This window comes from Polyodon spathula, chromosome 3 (assembly GCF_017654505.1).
Source record: "Polyodon spathula isolate WHYD16114869_AA chromosome 3, ASM1765450v1, whole genome shotgun sequence".
NCBI classification, from domain to species: Eukaryota; Metazoa; Chordata; class Actinopteri; order Acipenseriformes; family Polyodontidae; genus Polyodon; species Polyodon spathula.
In genome coordinates this window covers 32,177,368-32,195,784 of record NC_054536.1, presented here as the reverse complement: position 1 = coordinate 32,195,784, position 18,417 = coordinate 32,177,368, and the positions used below count along the sequence as shown (strand labels likewise).

Sequence of the window (18,417 nt, the reverse complement as noted above, 5' to 3'; positions counted from 1 at the left end):
CATCCAAATGATGCAGTATCTTGTGCTTGTTAGTAGTTTGCAGTATTGTAACTGTAAGTAAACTATTCCTAGGATGACTGGGAATCACAGAGACTATAAACATCTAAAGGTTAGTCCCTTGCAACTCCTTATGGCTCATTTGCCAGATACCTGGTAAACTTCATCCAAGACTATGGATGCAGTATCTTGTGCTTGTTTAGTAGTTTGCAGTATATGTAACTGTAAGTAAACGATTCCGAGGATGACGGGAATCAGCAGAGCTATAAACACTTAAAGGTTATCCCTTGCACTCCTTAGTCTCAGTGTTGCCAGATTGGGGGGGCGCAGTGGGAAGTGCACTGATCAGGATAATGACTGAAAACACAAGCTTCTTGTCAATGGCTTTAGAATGCAACTGAAAAAAAATATATACAAATTTTAATAATTGAGAAAAAAAAAATAACCAGTACTTTTGGCTTTTGTCCCAGTTTGTTTTAAGTTTGTCTGGTTAATTGTTTTTTCTTGGCAAAACCCAAATCATTTTATTTATTTATTTTTACAGTGTACCCTCGCCAGTGTAAAACACTTACCGCTCTTACAACAAAAAATAAAAAGCAATAGATGTGCTGGTACATTGCACCATATACTACATTTAGCCTGAACTGTACGTGCTCAGGGTTTGTTACAATACAATAGCTTTCACAGATGGAACATTAAAGGAGTACTAGCCAAGATTTTAAAATCCCTGTTTTTACCTCTTAATCACTGGAATTCCCTTAGAACCCTGGTCTTCAGAATTATGGACAAACACTGTCTGTCTGCACCAGGCTGGTCTTACTAGACAGTCCGACAATGGACACGATAAATAGTGAGAGAACATAACTTTTAAAGAAAAATAAGGGAAACAATGTATTTCTAGGCAATGTAAACGTATAATAAGAGGGCAGGTATTACAAATAGTGGCTAAATATTAGCATTTGCAGGGAGACATTATTTGAAAGTATTTGGTTTTGTGTCAGTACTTTATTTTAAAATGATTTGTTCTATCACATAATGTAATAGAAATCAATTATATATAACCATATATCCTGTAGTTCTAACATGTCCTAAAATATTCCTTTATTCATTTAAAGCTGTGCTTGTGTCCAAGTCATTGTTCTGTTCCCCTCACAGGAGATTTAAATCACAGGTATATTTGTATTTGGACTAGTTTACAGTAAGTTGCAATCATATAATACCTCACAGTAATAAAAATATTTACTCTCTTTAATATCTGATCAAACATCATTAAATCCTTCTCAATAATATGTTTTGGTTCAGAAGGCAATTCAAGATAAAGACGCTTTTCGCGTTTGTATAATTCAGTACTACACATGTCATTTTTTTTTTTCTCGCACAAAATGTCGACTTCTAAATCATTAACCAACTGGATTTATGAAGAATTTAACACGACAAAACTTTACATAGCTAGCACAGACACAAGCATGACTTTAATTTGTATCTTTTAATGGGAATAACATTGAAAACACAGTAACTTACTAGTTTGTGTACATTTAGAAAATGATATATTATTTCTCTCTGTAGAGCGGTTTCCAGAATTCATTGATACACGTATTTTACTTTTAAATTGATTTTATTTCACATGTCCCAAAAAACTGATATATTACACAAATTCTGTCATAGTCATTGTTTTGAAAGTTTTAAATATATTAAATCAGGAGACTGAATTAAACGTTTCACAACAGTGAACATTTACTTTAGATGTCAGCCATCTTTTACTTTCCATTTCTTAAAGAGTTAGTAGTTGATCAGGGGAGTGCACCGACAACATTATGGACTATAGATGGATGAGACTGACCGATTGGTTTAATAATGATTGGCACCAAAGCTGCCAAATAACTTTTCCTCAATCTTGCTGCCAAGAACTAAGGTAAATAGATAATTCATTGCTATCTGTTCATTTCGAGAATATTTCAATGATTCTTTAGTTCACATGACAAGACGGTTTTCTAACATCACTCCAGGGGTCTGTAAAATAAACAAGTGTAAGAATGGATGGAAAGCATGCATGTTGGATGTAAAGCAGATAAAGTAAGTCCCGATAGCTAGTACTGGGATTAAAATAAGTCCTGGTACTGAGTATCGGTGAGCATCGGCAGAATGTCACTCACTATTTCAGCCGCACAAATCGCATTGTAATTATGTATGGACTGCAGTGAATCACGGGTTATCATTTACATTGAGGTCTGGGGGGCATTATTGTATACAGTACATCACAACAGCAAGGCTATTTTTTTGATTAAGTCAACCAGAAATGGCTGTTTGTATTTTATGTTTATATGTACTGTATGTGTGTAGGGTTATGTAGCATGGGTGATTTTAAATTGTATATTTGTATGGGATTGTACAAATTAGTTCACGTACCGGTATGCAAGCGAAAGATTAATTAGCAATTGAGTCCCGGCAGTGGCGTAGCTAGCAGGGTTGTTTTAGGGGTTTGAACCCCTACCCTCCCGAAATGAATTATTCAACTTAGTAGGACAATAAAAAATATCGGCCACGTGGAAAAACTCGATCCATCACTCGTGATCCAGGTTCATGCTTTGAAGTGCAAAGGCAAATATCCAGAGAGGAATAAACAACTGTAATGTTAGAAATAAAGTACAGTGGCGACCTTACCTGTCAATTTAACATCTTCTTCGGAATTCTGCATTCTTTTTTCACTGGAAGGCTGATTTTAAAACATATTTATATGCAATGGAAAGTAGACCCCTCCATTTAGATCAGTGTTCTTCAATGCAAGGCCTGTGGGCCTCTGGCGGCCCCTACTGGACTTTAGTGTGGCCCCCGACAATACACAAATATGAAAGACGGTGTGGCGGCCCTCACACTGATGTCTTATCGACTGATCTCTAAAAATTAGTGAAGAACACTGATTTAGATTGTAGCCCTCTTTGTATTTCATCAAGTAAGTATTTGGTGTGCTATTTATTTTATTTATTTTTATTTTTTTTGTGGTTTTTATTTTGTATAACAAAAATGCTGCACTATTATAACAAACATTCCCAAGTAGGGTCATATTTTAAATACCTTATATACATAGACTTCTCACACAAGCTATTATTAGGCTATTACATTTTTTACATTTTTTAAAACAGTATTACTTTATATAGGCTGGCTATCTGATTATTAAAAACATGAATATACTCATACATTTACATACATTTATTTATAACTTGTTTAAAATTGTACATTGATTCAAATGGCATCATCACTTAATAGACACAAGATAGTAGCTTAATAATCAACAGGATCTCCCGGATACTTATAACGTTAATAAAACGCTGGGGTAAATCACATACAAAAAAAAAAAAAAAAAAAATGGAAAAACCCTGCCTTTACTTGTTTTGTTTTGGTGTTTTTTTTGGTTCAAACGCAGCTCCTGTAGTGTATTCACAACTATACTGTATGCATTGTGAGTCACAGTTCACATGGAAGAACATAAATGACCAGTCAAATGTTGCAAATCCATAATTGTTTGAGCATTTATTACGTTATTTTTGTGTTTGGAAACACATTTGGTGATATTAATTAGCATGTGCATAATATTGTTTGTAATACGCTATCGTACATAATATATTGGTATTACAAATATAGATATTTTATGCTTATGTTTAAAATACTGCATATAAACTAAATATATACTGACTAATATCTTGGTTCTAAATATTTAAGAGGTACAATTTCATTCGTTGCTACAGCAACTTCTGGAGTCCCCATCAGAGAAAGCCCTGTCAATCATGTTACTGCAGACAAGATTTAACTTCACAGTTAAGGTTGAAAGCATAAAAAAAAAAAAAAAAAAGTTGTAAAAATGAAATGGATAAAGTAAGGATCCACAAGACATAATGACCTAAGGAATGCAAATTAAAATTACCCACTGATAATTAATAAACTGACGAATACCCACTAACTTAATCTTGGTGGTGGAGCCCGACTGTGCCTGAGTTAGCAAAAATAAACCGCGCATACGCGAAGAAATATTAAAAGCAACTCGCTAAATACTTTATCAAAAAAAGGCTCTCTTACAATGAGTACTGTCCGCCTGCCCGATATTGAGTTTAAACACGCAGACATTTGAGCTTTTTTGGGGCAAAAAAATCTCAACCACTTTTTTTTGGTGATTCTGTAATTTAAAAACTACCACACAGATTTTCATGAAACTTGGACAAAAAAATTCTGTTACACGGACACGGGGTGGATGAAATGCTGTCCTGATCCATTTTGAAATGAGAAAACACCCTCAAAAAACGAGTTAAACAAGACTCTGCCAGCTGCTCTTGCCTAACTGCGCTATCACGCCATTACAGTAAAAAAAATCGGTTGACTGGTCAGATGCAAAGAGATAGATTTATATTAACACTCAATTTGAAGAGAAAAGGCCAAAACAAAGAGCACAAAAATATCAGAACATAAAAACACAGTATTCTATATTTTGGGCAAAAATACACTGTTTTCCATAATTCCAAAGAGAAAATCCCTGTAGTTTTGCCAGATGTACATTACAGAATTTGTTTACATGGAAAGTGAGTATATGAGAGGTTGGAGAGAATTAAATACAATATGTTCCTTCTAGAACGGCTGAGCAGTTTTAATGATAATTCATTTGTTCCAGTCAAGGCCATTTGGATAATCAGGAAAAATTGGGAGCTGATGAAGAAGACAGTTAAGCTCAAAATAAAACTTGTTATTCTGTCTACTGGTTTCTGAAATCAATTTCTTCTGTGATCCATGACCAAACCAAGCTGCACCTCGCATTGTAGTTATAACATGAGTTGTTTACTTTGATAGGATTGCATAATATTTAATAAAGGTCTGCATGAAGTCAGAAACTCACTGAATTGAGGGCAAAACCAATTGAATTTATAATTTTTTAGAGCATTGGAAGGTGAAACACAAAGATGTAGCTGAAACTGTAGAACATAATGAAAGCTAATACTTTTTTAAAATTAATTTTAAGTGTGGCAGTTTGTTTATAAATATAATTGAAAATATGATGTCATACTCAATTGATTTTACAATTATCAGGGCTTGAATTTCATTTTTGTGTACTGGGGGGGATTTAAAGAGTGGTACGACATCGGTTGGGGGGGGTATTTCTACATTTTGTAAAATCCCCCCCCCCTTACCTTTTTTTGCTTATAAAAACGAAATATATATATATATATATATATATATATATATATATATATATATATATATATATATATATATATATATATATATATATATATATATATATTTATTGACAGTGGTGTTGCTTTAAAATAAGATGCTTTCAGGAGACCTAAGAGCTGTTCATCACTGAGACAGAGCACTCTCCATTGCTTTTGCCATTGCCTAACATGAAGTTTCTACTTCGCGTTTTGTATTTTTTCAAAGCTGTGTAGTGTGTACTGCCACTAGAATGTCTCAATAATGTAGACGTTTTGTAATTACGGCTAGTAAACTTTACAGTTGCATAGAGACGGCAGACTAAACAGCTCATTTCACAGTTATTAAACTCCAGCCATGGGTAAATTGTGAAATGTATCATTTTTGCCTTTCCCTTCACTATCGTTTGTTTGTGTTGTACATTCTGCACTGCTTTTATTCAACGGCTCCGGCAAACTTTTTTTTTTCCTGCAGCAGAGAAAGGTGCTTTTCTTTTTAACCTGTGCTCCATTTCTTTTTTTTTAAGCGAAAGTCACTGCTTGCAAAACAATACCTAGATAAATTTAATATCTTCCTTTTTTTTTTCAAAACTGTTTACTTACTGCAGTATACTTAGTTTCTATAATGCTTAAAGACGGCGGCCGAGAATCACGTACGAGAGAATAAAGTATTTTTAAAATATCGAACGCTACTTTTATTTTAACGTCTTTTAAATTTATTTTATTTAAATTTATATTAAATGTCTTAATTCTCAGCCCAACCCAATTAAAGTTTTTGGACTTTATGCACACTAATGTATAATGTATAATTTTTTTCCAATGTAAAAAATAGAAAAATGTCTTTTTTTCCAGTAACATGGATTTGATACAGTAAATTATATCAATTTAATCTAAATGGTTAACTGATTACACATGGGCTTTATGTGGGTGCCATAACTGATGCGGCATTAAAATGAGTACTGTCCTTTCTACTATATGCAAATATAACTCCAGCTAGGCATAGCGCAAGACATTTATCTTTTCGTTAATTATTTTCCTCTTTTCTCTACCCCTTAGAAGAGAGAAGTGGGGAAGATAATACAGGTCAGAAAAATATCACAACAATACAGAAATATAACATAATATCAAGACAAAAACAAGAATATTATAACAAGATACAATAAACTATTAAAACTAAAATGTCAAAAAAAGAATATACTTTCATTAATTTAACGAAAATTATTCTAGGGGGAAATGCCATAATATACGTTTGATCTTACTCAAACCACTGTGCTTCTTTATCGGCAGCAGTATCCCATGCTGTCATTGTGTCGGCGATAGCCAAGTATAGCTGAGTCGTAGATCTTTCCAGAAGAATGAGAAATTGAAAATGAATGACACAGGCATGGTCCGAGACTAATATTTTTTGCATCTTTTTAGACTACACAAACCGCAGAACATTACACGATACTTATGCAATTACCTTGTAATGTTTATTTTAAAAACGAGCAACAACACTTGAAACCAAAAGAGCTTCCTGCAAGCATGCAATATCAACATTTTTTCTTAAGATTATCTAAGCACTGTGCTCTTTCACAGGATGATTGGCCCCTCACAAATTTCAAGAATTAATGACACTACCCATGGTCAAAAATAGAGATAAAGATCAGGGAGAATGAATGAGTAAAAGACATGAGAGCAAGCAAATATGACCTGGAGAAAGATCTCAGCCGTTGGACAGCTGGGAAGCTTATTAAATGACAAAAAAGCAGCAAAATAAACAGAGATGGGGAACATGGTTACAAAAATTTAGAGCAAAGTTTTGCTCTCTCGTCACCAGTCCATCCTCTTCACGGTGGTGACAGTAGAGTAAGCTTTTGCCCCTGTATGATAACCAGAGAGGATTTTCGAACAGCCTGGAGGAGTCGTCGCCGAACAGTGTAACAAGGACATTGAAATATCATGCTACATGGTTTATTGGAATCCCGAGGGTCATCTGCATATACGTGATGTGCTGCTTAACTCCAGGAAAGCGTGGTCATCAGAGGACTTCAGGATTGGATACCACAGCGGAATTTTCTGCTGAAGAAAGTAGATGGGGTCTTCGCCTTCAGCCCCTTCAGGAAGCCCCACCAGTCTGATGTTACAGCAACAATTTCTGTCCTGTCCTGCATAGCATCAATACGAGCATTGCACGGATTGATTTCATCTTTCTGTTGTCGAAGACTGGCAGTTAGTTGTTTCATAGAGGAAGCAATATCAAAAACCTATTTAGAAGCATTGAGGATTATAGCTGTTTCGGTTACATTTTGAATCACAGGCCACAAAGCCATGTCAATTGCTTCCTGAACTGATCCAAGAAAGTGCGTGAAACCTCTGCCAAGCGGACGTCCCAATCATCGGGGCCCAGTGACCTCTTCATACTTTCCCTCTGGTGTAGATTTAGGGGAAGAAATGGGTCACCTGCATGAAGTAGCCATCCAAAAATGGTAAGTAAACAATTTTCATATCAAAAACAATCCAAAAATAATAGAGAAGTTGTTAAATTATAAATTAAATAGCAAATTTGCGACAGGAGCTCTATCAGCAAGCAGCCACCCCAGCAGTACGGTCACGTGATCTCTACTTATTATTTATTATTAATTCATTTTAAGTCATTTAAGTCATTTAGCAGATAAAGCGACTTACAAAGATTAGGGGGTGAACTATACATCAACAACTGCTGCTGTAGTCATTTACAATAGGACCTTGGTTTCACATCTCATTGTGGTAAAGTGCCTGCTCCTGTGCTATTTATTTGTGTTTTATGTTGTATTTAGTGTGTTAATGTTGGTGTACAGTCATTGGTACATGGGATATAATATGGGTTATGAGCATGAGTGTTTAAAATGTATATTTGTATTTAGGCAGATGGATTGCCTAAAACACTTCATGTGCAGGTAAAATGTAATATATGAGCACAGGAAATTGCACTTAATTAATTCGCATGCTGTTTTCCCGAGACTCCAATTGAATGATTGATTAGCAATCGAGTCTTAGTACAGCTGCATAAAAGCAGCATGTTTTCACTCACTCTGGGTTGTGTGTTCGGTGAGTGGAGAACAGGATTGGAGACGGAGGTAATAGTAATCATAATAGCAGCTCACCGTGTTTGTCTGTGTAGTCCATTTTGTTTGTCTCTTTGTTTTGGCTGCCAGTGCCGTGTCCTGTATTTTGTTTGTCTTTCAAACCTTTTATTTTCTGTCTGTTCATTTATTAAATGCTGAGCACAAGCAAGCACTCAGCTTCACGAAACTCCACGTCTCTGTGTCTGTTCTGTGTTGGTTCCTGTTTCTGGTCTGACGTCACCCACTACAGCTGTCTTTATGACACTCATCTGAAGGACTGAGCACAATAAGTAACTTGCTCGGGTCACACACAGTGAGTCAGTGGCTGAGCCAGGATCTGAACCTGGAACCTCCTGGTAGCAAGAAGCACTATTCTTTAACTGGTGGACCACTAAGCTTACCTAAAGAGACATGAATTTATACAAATGAATGACTTCGTAAAAAAAACGATATTATACTCACAAATCATAAGTCACAATTTTGGAAGAAGATGTGGGAGATATACAAGGATGCACAATTCCTTTGTGTTTATAACTTGCATCATTTTGAGATGCGTGTCTGTAATATCACCCCTATAATCTAGACAGAAAGGATCTTCAGAAGTCAAACCTAATGACACAATTTCACATTTCCACACAGGGAAGTAATGGTAGGCACTCTGGAAATAGTAATGATGGAAGTTCAGGCATCCCCTTCATGTCTGCAGTATAGCAGTTTAATTCAATAAAATTTTAATTCAATCACTTGAAGATTAGTCATCACCTATTGCAGTAAAACTTGTCTTAAACCCCAGATATATGGAACCAGAAAGGCTGTGTCAGGGATGCAGATTACCAAACCTTGGAAGCGGTCCGATCCAAATCCAGGAAGGTCTGGTATAGGTGGAAGTCGTTCCCTTGTATGATAAACTTTAGTCACGTTTCCCTGCTTTTAATAATGTTGGTGAATGGAAAATGTGCCAATAATATCAAACGGTAACCATTTAAATATAATGGCAGCAAATTCCTCTGAACACCCATGCATTTGCTGCTATTCATGTGGTGTTCCACTTGAATTAATTATGAAATTTGAGGCCATTTAAAATAATAATAATAATAATAATAATAATAATAATAATAATAATAATAATAATAATAATAATAATAATAATAATAAATTACCTTCAGGACTATAAAATAAGTTACGACAAAACAATTGTTTTTTTTATCCAAGGCAATCCATTATAACTCTAACTGAAATTCATATGCATTTGCATGCCATTATTTTAAAGTTACCCATCAAGGCAACGCTTCTATTGTTAGATAATAAATGATTTTACAATTTGGGTATAAATAAAGATTTGCACTCTTCTGTATCTGTTTCAAATTAGCTGTCTCATTAGCAGCCTGGGAAATGGAAGGCTTACGCTGTGTGCAACGCGCTACTCTTCAGAAGCATTAAAAACTAGTCACTTGGGCTCAGAGAATATTTAAATTTTGAGGTTAATTTGTCCATAACGGGGGAGTGGGAGCTGTCATTACAGCAAATAACTGTAAGTGCAATGCAAGTTCAAATCATTTCTGCGGATGGTGTTAGGGACAGTCTAAAAAGACAAAGTATTTATGAAAGTTTTCCTTCCTCTCACTTAAAACCAGAAAAATTAGCACAGTAATTTTCCACTTTGCCTATGGTTTATATTATGCATTTACCATAGTTTGCCATGTTTTTTTCTTTACCTGTCTTCTCTATGCTTTACAATGCTTGCCTGTGCTTTATTACTTATTATGCTTGAATTATGGGAAACGTGTACAGGCTATGGCAAAGGCTTTCAATATTGCTTCTAAACTGTACACTGAGTTTTGAAAAGTATCTTTTAGCAGCCCGATAAAAAATGTATAGCATAGATGGGCTGAATGACCTTATGTTGTTAGTACATTTTTGCCCAGATTTTCATGACTGGGAAAAGTTTGGTATGTACATTAGGCTTCTGTCGCTTTAAGGAATTATCCCTCACAAACGTGGGTAACGTTATTTATTAGTTATGTTGTGTAAGCAAATTAGTGTGGTTCAGTAGTAGAGTAGAGCCCGTTAACAAAAAAAAAAAAAAAGCAGAACCTAATAGCGTTGTCCATTCAAAATGACTCTACAACAAAAGTGCCTAGATTCAAGTGAACCAAGTAGGAATTTGCTTAAAGACGTTTTTTCAAGTAAGCTTGTTTCTGTATAAATAATCACAGTAGTGTAATCTTACTTTAAAGGGGAGCACCTGGATCATAAGGTAATTAAACTGTTAGCTTATACTCTCCCTGCCATTCTGCGCACTGTCAGCCCTGGTTAAAGATATAATTAACATACCCAATCTGAAGCAAATTAAATATTTAAAGTAAAAAATATAAATATTATAAAACTAGCAAGAAATGACTTGTTGCACTAGCACTTACATTGTTTTGCCCTCTAAGTCAATGGTCCATATTTAGAAGCAAGCACAAAGGCAAAGACACCATTTCTTAGAGCAATAAGACCACTGACTGGTCCTTCCTGTAAGTTTATACTGTTGAATTTTGTCTTGCTGAATAAAACAAAGTCTTTGCTTTTGCTTCAGAGTGAAGTCTTTTTTTATATAGTAGAACAGTGCTTTTGACATGGCAAGTATTCTGAACTGCCTTACTTGGGGAATAATTACCTTCTAAAGAACAGTACTTGCTTTTCTTTGTTTAATACTTTCTTTTAATAAACTACATGTGGGGATTCTAGGTGTAGCACTTTGCAGAAACATGCATGTATTTGTATTTCATGCATGCTCAGTGCATAGTGTACATTTTATGCTGAAACATCGGCCCATTTTGGAGGTTTGCAATTACTGAGACCATAACTTCACAACAGCAAGGTTTGCTTGGTTTCTTAGAGTTTCTTAATTGTAAACAAAACTAAAGAAAAAACTAAAAACTAATGCAACAACTTTGTTTTTTACAGTTGTCTATTAGTTATCAACATATAAAATAAAAACTGTATGAACCCTGTATTTACAATATCTGGTTGAGTTAAGCAGAGATTGTATATGGGTGTGGGAGTTTAAGTCAAAATGATCATTGGCCACTTTCACAAAATTTACAGTATAATCGTAAATCACGAAAAACTACTCACTTCTAAATCTTTTGTAGTCATTTTTGTATTACTTTAGTATCAATACATGTTAATTTGGATTCATATGTTGTTTTTTTCTGACTTTATGTGAACGAAAAGACACAACAGTTCCCATTTTCTCATTGGAAATAGTGATATTTCAAAATATCACTGTCCTGGCCACAAAAGCAAAGTTTGCGGGGAATAATAGACATTTTCTATACTTTTGAGGCATAAGCAATTAGGAAATAACACTTACTACCCAGGAACAAAAAAAAAAAAAAAATTGTTACACGGTGTTATCTGTGCAGGAGCCACTCTCCACAGCAAAGCAAAAACACTAACAGCTTTAAATGCAGTGGCTTTGAAAAACAAACACAAAGACAGAAATAACACAGAGACTGCTGGAAAAAAACATGGACATGTTTATAACAAAGAATGAGCACAGAGAAGCTGACTTTGTATGACTTGTTTGTGTTTCAAAAGTATTTTATTTTTGTATTTGTATATGTGTATTGTTATAGTGCCTATAGAAAGTTTACACCCCCTTTCAAAATGTTCACCTTTTGTTGCCTTATAGCCTGGAATTAAAACGCACTAACTTTTTTTTTTTTTCATTTATCCATATATCCTACCTCAAAACTTCCAAGTGAAAAAAATATTCTAGAAATTTGTAGAAAATTAATTAAAAATAAAAACTGAACTAGCTTGGTTGGATAAGTGTCCACCCCCCTTGTAATAGCAATACTAAATTAGCTCAGGTGTAACCAATCACCCTCAAAATCACACACCAAGTTAAGTGGCCTCCACTTGTGTTAAATTGTAGTGATTCACATGATTTCAGGATAAATTCAGCGGTTCCCTGTGCTGGGTAGTGCATTTCAAAGACTCAACTATGAACGCCAAGACGCTTTCAAAAGAACTCTGGGACAAAGTTGTTGAAAGGCACAGATCAGGGGATGGGTATAAAAAAAAATATCAAAGGCCTTGCATATCCCTTGGAGCACGGTCAAGATGATTATTAACAACATGTATGTGTTACGGGTCTGGGCTGGCCTGATATGCCAAAGAAATAAAGAAACCGGGACAGTAATACTTTCTCTTCTTCAGTCGGAGTCTTTACTAATGAAGAGAAGGTTCTAGTTCCTGATTATCTTAGACCCAGTGACTAACTGCACTGCCACCTACTGGATAGTAGTGATAAACAGGCTAGCAGTTTTAATAGCATAGACTTTCAGTGGAGGGTGCGATAAACCAAATCTCTGACAATTCTGTGTCTGTCAAATATGGCACCACCAAGACCCTGCCTAGATCAGACCGTCCCTCCAAACTGGATGACCGAGCAAGAAGCAGACTGCTCAGAGAGCCTACCAAGAGGCCAATGGCAACTTTCCAAGAGCTACAGGCTCTTATGGCCAAGACTGGTCAAAGTGTGCATGTGACAACAATATCCCAAGCACTCCACAAATCTGGCCTGTATGGTGGGGTGGCAAGAAGGAAGCCATTACTCAAGAAAGCCCACCTTGAATCTTTTTGAAGTATGCAAAAAAACATTCAGGAGATTCTGTAGCCATGTGGCAAAAAGTTTTGCGGTCTGACGAAACTAAAATGGAACTTTCTGGCCTAAATGCAAAGCATTCTGTTTGGCGCAAACTCAACACAATGCATCACCCAAAGAACATCAGCCCTACTGTGAAGCATGGTGGTGGCAGCATCATGTTATGGGGCTGTTTCTCATGGGCAGGGACTGAGGCACTTGTCAGGATAGAAGGGAAAATAAATGGCGCAAAATACAGAAACGTCCTTGAGGAAAACCTGCTGCCCTCTGCAAGAAAGCTGAAACAGGGAAAGTTCACCTTTCAGCATGACAACGACCCAAAACACACAGCCAAAGCTACACTGCAGTGACTAAGGAACAAAAAGGTAAATGTCCTTATGTGGCCCAATCAGAGACCTGATGTAAATGCAATCGAAAATTTGTGGCATGACTTGAAGATTGCTGTCCATCAATACTCCCCAAGGAACTTGACAGAGCTTGAACAGTTCTGTAAAGAAGAATGGTCACATATTGCCAAATCTAGGTGTGCAAATTTGGTAGCGACCTATCTCAACAAAATTATCTTTCAGTTTTATATTTTTAATATGTAATTTTTTCTCAATAAAAACTTTTTTCCCATTAACAATGTGGAATATGGTGTGTAGATAAGTGGAAAAATAAATCCTCATTTAAATGCATGAATCTCTGAGGCAGTGACATGACAAAATGTGAAAAAAAGTTCAAGGGGGTGTAGACTTTCTATAGGCACTGTAAATGTTTTATTGTACTGATGCTACCTTCCTTTGCTAGGTCTCACTTGAAAAAAAGGTTTTAATCTCAATATGATTTCCTAGTAAAATAAAGGTTTAATAATAATGCCATATGTATATTCTCCCTCTCTGTGAAATTAGTTGTCATGGCATTAGTTTTCATTGCTATACTGACGACACGCTAATCTACTTGCAGACTAAACCCGTTCCTGCTTTGGCTGTTTCTGTACTTAATAACTGCCTGACTGAAATTAAAACTTGGATGCAGCAGAATTTTCTGCAATAAAATCTTAGCAAGACAGAGGTCATGGTTCTCCGCACCAGCTACATAAAGTTAGTAGTTTTAGTTTAGTCATTGATGAGCTTGAGAGTAGTCCTGCGTCTGAAGTTTAAAATCTGGGTGTTAAATATGACTCTGTGTTGTCTTTTGATGCCTATGGTGGAAATATCTGTAGAGTATCTTTTTTTCATCTACGAAATATTGCTCGCCTTAGATCATCTTTGTCAATGTTTGATCCAGAGAAACTGAAACATATCTTCAATTCATCAAGAATTGACTACTGTAATGCCTTGTTAGCTGGTGTTTCCACTAATGTTCTTAATAGGCTGCATTACATAAGTAATTCTGCTGCTCGAGTTTTAACAAGAAAAAGAAAGCATGACGACATAACACCAGTTTTAGCATCTCTTCACTGGTTAACAGTTAAATATAAAATTGAGTTTAAGATCTTGTGGCTGACCTTCAAGGCCTTGCACAGCCTGGGTACATCTTACATCAAGCAGGGGTGGACAAATCACAACTATGTGTGGTAGTCCAGTGGGCTTCCAAAAGATAAACTACCTTTTGGAAGCCCACATTTTTTATTAAATAAACATTTCCATTTAACACACCATTAAAAAAATGTAGACAGATACAATTGTAAGGTGAAAAAAGGTTCAGAGAAGAAATAGAGAAACACTCCAAGTACATAAGATTATGTAATTATGTGGGTTTTTTAGTTTTTTTTTTTTTTTTTTAAATGTTCAACATTCAACACTCACATGTTTGTTATGTGAAACTTTTTTGCCTTATGGCTAGAAGTACACATGCTAAAATAAAAAAAAAAATTTAAGTGGACCTTAAATTATAAATCAAGTGAAAATAAAATGTTAAGCCTGGGTAAGCCTCTTCAAAAGGATTAGAGCATTACTAAATGTGATTCAGTTTATACATTTAGTTTTTACAAGTACAAAATAAAATCACACCAAATTTCTGTAAAACAAATACAATCCCCAGGATTCTTCTTTTTTTTTTTTTGTAGATATGTTAGGGGAAAAGAAAATTGTTTTGCACGTTTAAGTTTAAAACAAAAGTATTGTAAGACATTGCTAAAAAGTTGTCTTTCTATTCAAATCCTTTAAATTCACCATAACTGTCAATACTATCATCAGAAACAAAGTCAGTATGAGTCTTCTGAAACAGACTTGGTTTGGGTGGGTGCAGTGTGTGCTTGTGGGTGTCTAGTTCCCTTGGCTGAAAATATCCAATGCTCAATATAAGGATCTGGGTTAAAGTCCTCAAGACTTGGGCAATCACAATAAATTTTAAGAATGCTACCCTTGTTTTCTTCAGTCAACCTCACTCTCAAACTTGTAACTATGAGGTTCACTCTGCTGCACTTGGGCTAATAGTAAGAAGAATCTTAACCAACTTCGGTATACCTGACATGATGTTAGGATTCTCTTTCAGCAATCCACTGTAAGTATCTATTGAGCTGGAGAATCTGTGATCGTTTAGATGCCTTTTCATGAGCTTCCACTCTCCTTGAAGTAACCTATCATTAACTCCAATGGGCTACACATCTTGTTTGTAAAATCCTTTCCATACTGCCTCAGAGATTTTACAGCATATGGCCACTTTAAGTTTTAAATACTTCAGTGAGGTATGCCACTGTACCCCCTCACAACTATCTGAAGGTTACAGTTGAGATTTTCTGTAGGAAAAGCTCCTGATAATTTAATGGAGTTGCCATTAGCATCAGTGTACATCTTAGATTCCCTGTTGCAACTTGCCTTAAAAGAGTTCATGCTTACACCACCATTCTCTGCCAGATCAAGCAATGCTTTTTTTTAGCAGCTGTAGATCCACAAGATCCACATCAGACAAGAGGTAACTGCCTTTAAAACTTTAAAGACAAGTGTGTAACTGAGGTCAAGAAGTCTTGCATTGCATGCAGGAATTGTACATACCTAACAGACTTCATTGCCTGGAGCAGTTTCTTTGCCTTTGCAGCTTGATCTGTATTTCTGAGCTGCTGCTCAAGTGTTCCAGGTGAAGAGTTGTAGAAACAAGATGGGTTTTTAGTGCAGTTACAGCTCTTCATTTTGATGAAACCCATCTAACTGAGTTAATGTCACCATGCCTTGTCACTTCTGCATTTAAAGTTTCACACACTTCACTAAGCTCTCGTTTTCTCTTTGGCAAAGTCTCTTTCATTGAATCTAAAATACCAAGCTCCAGTTTGTGATTAACACAGTGAATTGGTATGAGCCAAGGCATGTTACTTTGAAGCTGAGTAGCAACTCCTGATCTAACCCCCATCATAACTGCACATCATCAAAGCTACAACATACTAAGTGAGGCTCATTGCTAGTGTCTGTCAATTTTTCTAATGATAGTTCTACCTTTTCTAAGCCACAGTAGCTTGAAGAATACCATTAGCATTTGCATGTTTAAGATCCTGCAAACTGACTTGTTTTTTGACTGGTACATTACCATCTACATATCTCAGAAAAATAGATTCTTCCTCAACAACTGCCTTGTCAATAGAAGAGACACCTAAAAAAAAACACATGTATCTTGCCTTATTTACCTCTTCTTTTAAATCAAACTGCATTTTGTGTTCTATAATTCATGTACCTGCCTTTCTTGACAAACAGTTACTTCCTCTACTTCATTCTTTATCTGAACAGTGCATGCAAGCTCATAATCAGTGAGAGGCTTGGCTTTCTTTGCCATGCATAGGCAGTGTTAAAGAGACGTTTCATCTTTTTAGACTGATTTTCTGACATAGTCAGAATATCCCTGCCAATCGGCGTGTCTTTTACTACAGTTCCTGCTGACTGTTCATGTATTGCACACTCTTTCTGTCATCTGCTGGCATTGTGCTTTCTAATAGTTTCATTCGAAAGTGCAAATAATGGACTAGTTCTATCTGCCGACTCAGGGTACTTTCTACACACAACACAGAACATTCTCTGGCTTTTATTTTCTCCATCACTATCACTGCTTTCTTTTTCAACACCAGGGATGTCCTCTGCATTTAACCAACTGAAGGTATTTTTCCTATGCACCTGATAAGTGTGCTTGCATTTCTTTGTCTCATATATTTTGTCATAGTCTTTTCGGCTGTGAGCTGTATCAGTCACTTTAGGTATGTCCCTCAACCAGCCTGCAGAACTACTGTCGGTCCTTCTTTTGAACCCGTATCGCAGCAGGCAGTTCATCATTTTTTTATGTTCCTTCTCATCTCATGATTCGCTCAGTGGATATGTTTCAGTAGTCCTGCTGTATGTCCTTTCCTTTCACCGTGTGATCAGGGCCCTCAGCTAAAAAAGTAGACAAGCAGTCAACCCATGCAAACACTATGTTTTCAATTAGGCTAACTTTCATAGTTTAAAATTTTAGACACTTATCCATGTACATTCAAACAGTAGCCTATGTGCTTTCTGCAACCTGAGCCTGTCATAGCAACAAATTGTGACTGTGCTAACAGTTAAGGTGTAGTAAGCTCATAAAATAATTAAACTGAGCCTTGCTTTCTGCAATGTGACTCATGTCGGTCTGTGTGACAATGAAGTAGCTTCCGCACACTCTTTGGTCGGAACTACGTCATCCACACTCTTGCGACGTGCGTCTTTTTTGGAAAGTCAAACAGCCTTTTCTCATGCGTCTGCAACCTGAAATCGCATAGGGTCAGATAATGTTGAAAAATATCAACATTTTCTGCATGGTCGGAGTGAAGCTGCACATGTTTTACACCTGTCTGCACCTGACGTATCACATTTATCTGCAATAGAAGTATGAACCAACCCTTAATTTGTGGAGCTGGCGATCACGGCTCAAATCTAAGCTTTGCTTTTGTCTTTTTATTGTTATTACTATTATTTTTAAATGTATGTATGTATGTTTATCATATGGGATTTTCAATTGCACTTCTCTTTCTCATTTGTGTCCCTGCGCAATTGCAACCAAAATGCAACGCAATGCAATTTTCATGACAGTGCAAAGGGTTACATTTGCATTTCAAAAGAGAGGTCGAAGAGGCTCTTTCAAAACACAATCAGTTGCGCTTATAATAACTATAAAAAGCAAATGTTAATCATAGTGGGACATAACCCCCTCACTTTTTCAACGATGGGGAAATGCCCCTTTCACATTGCAGCAGTACTTGCGTTTGTCAATAATCTATTTGTATTACAACTAATCAGTACATCAGTTTCCACTGGCACCCACTGTAGCGTTCACATGTCTGGTGTGGAGGCCAGCTCCATGTGTTGCATGTAGCTGTACGGAAGTATAGCACTCCTGCTCCACCCACAATGGTCATTCTACATACTGCTATCAAAGCAACCATCTCTGCATTTATACTTGTACCATACTCCCAGTAAACTTGTATACAGTTCAGCCTAGCATGGTGTCCGTCTCATTCTCTGCTAGTGCACAGCAAAACACCACACCATCTAAATTA

The 18,417-nt window shown here is 36.1% G+C and overlaps 1 protein-coding gene across 2 annotated transcripts in view; it reads left to right on the top strand.

Annotated features, from left to right (window-relative positions):
* tsnare1 (T-SNARE Domain Containing 1) overlaps positions 1-18,417 on the top strand; it is a 274,777-nt gene that overhangs the window by 62,888 nt on the left and 193,472 nt on the right. The gene's annotated exons all lie outside the window — the stretch shown is intronic.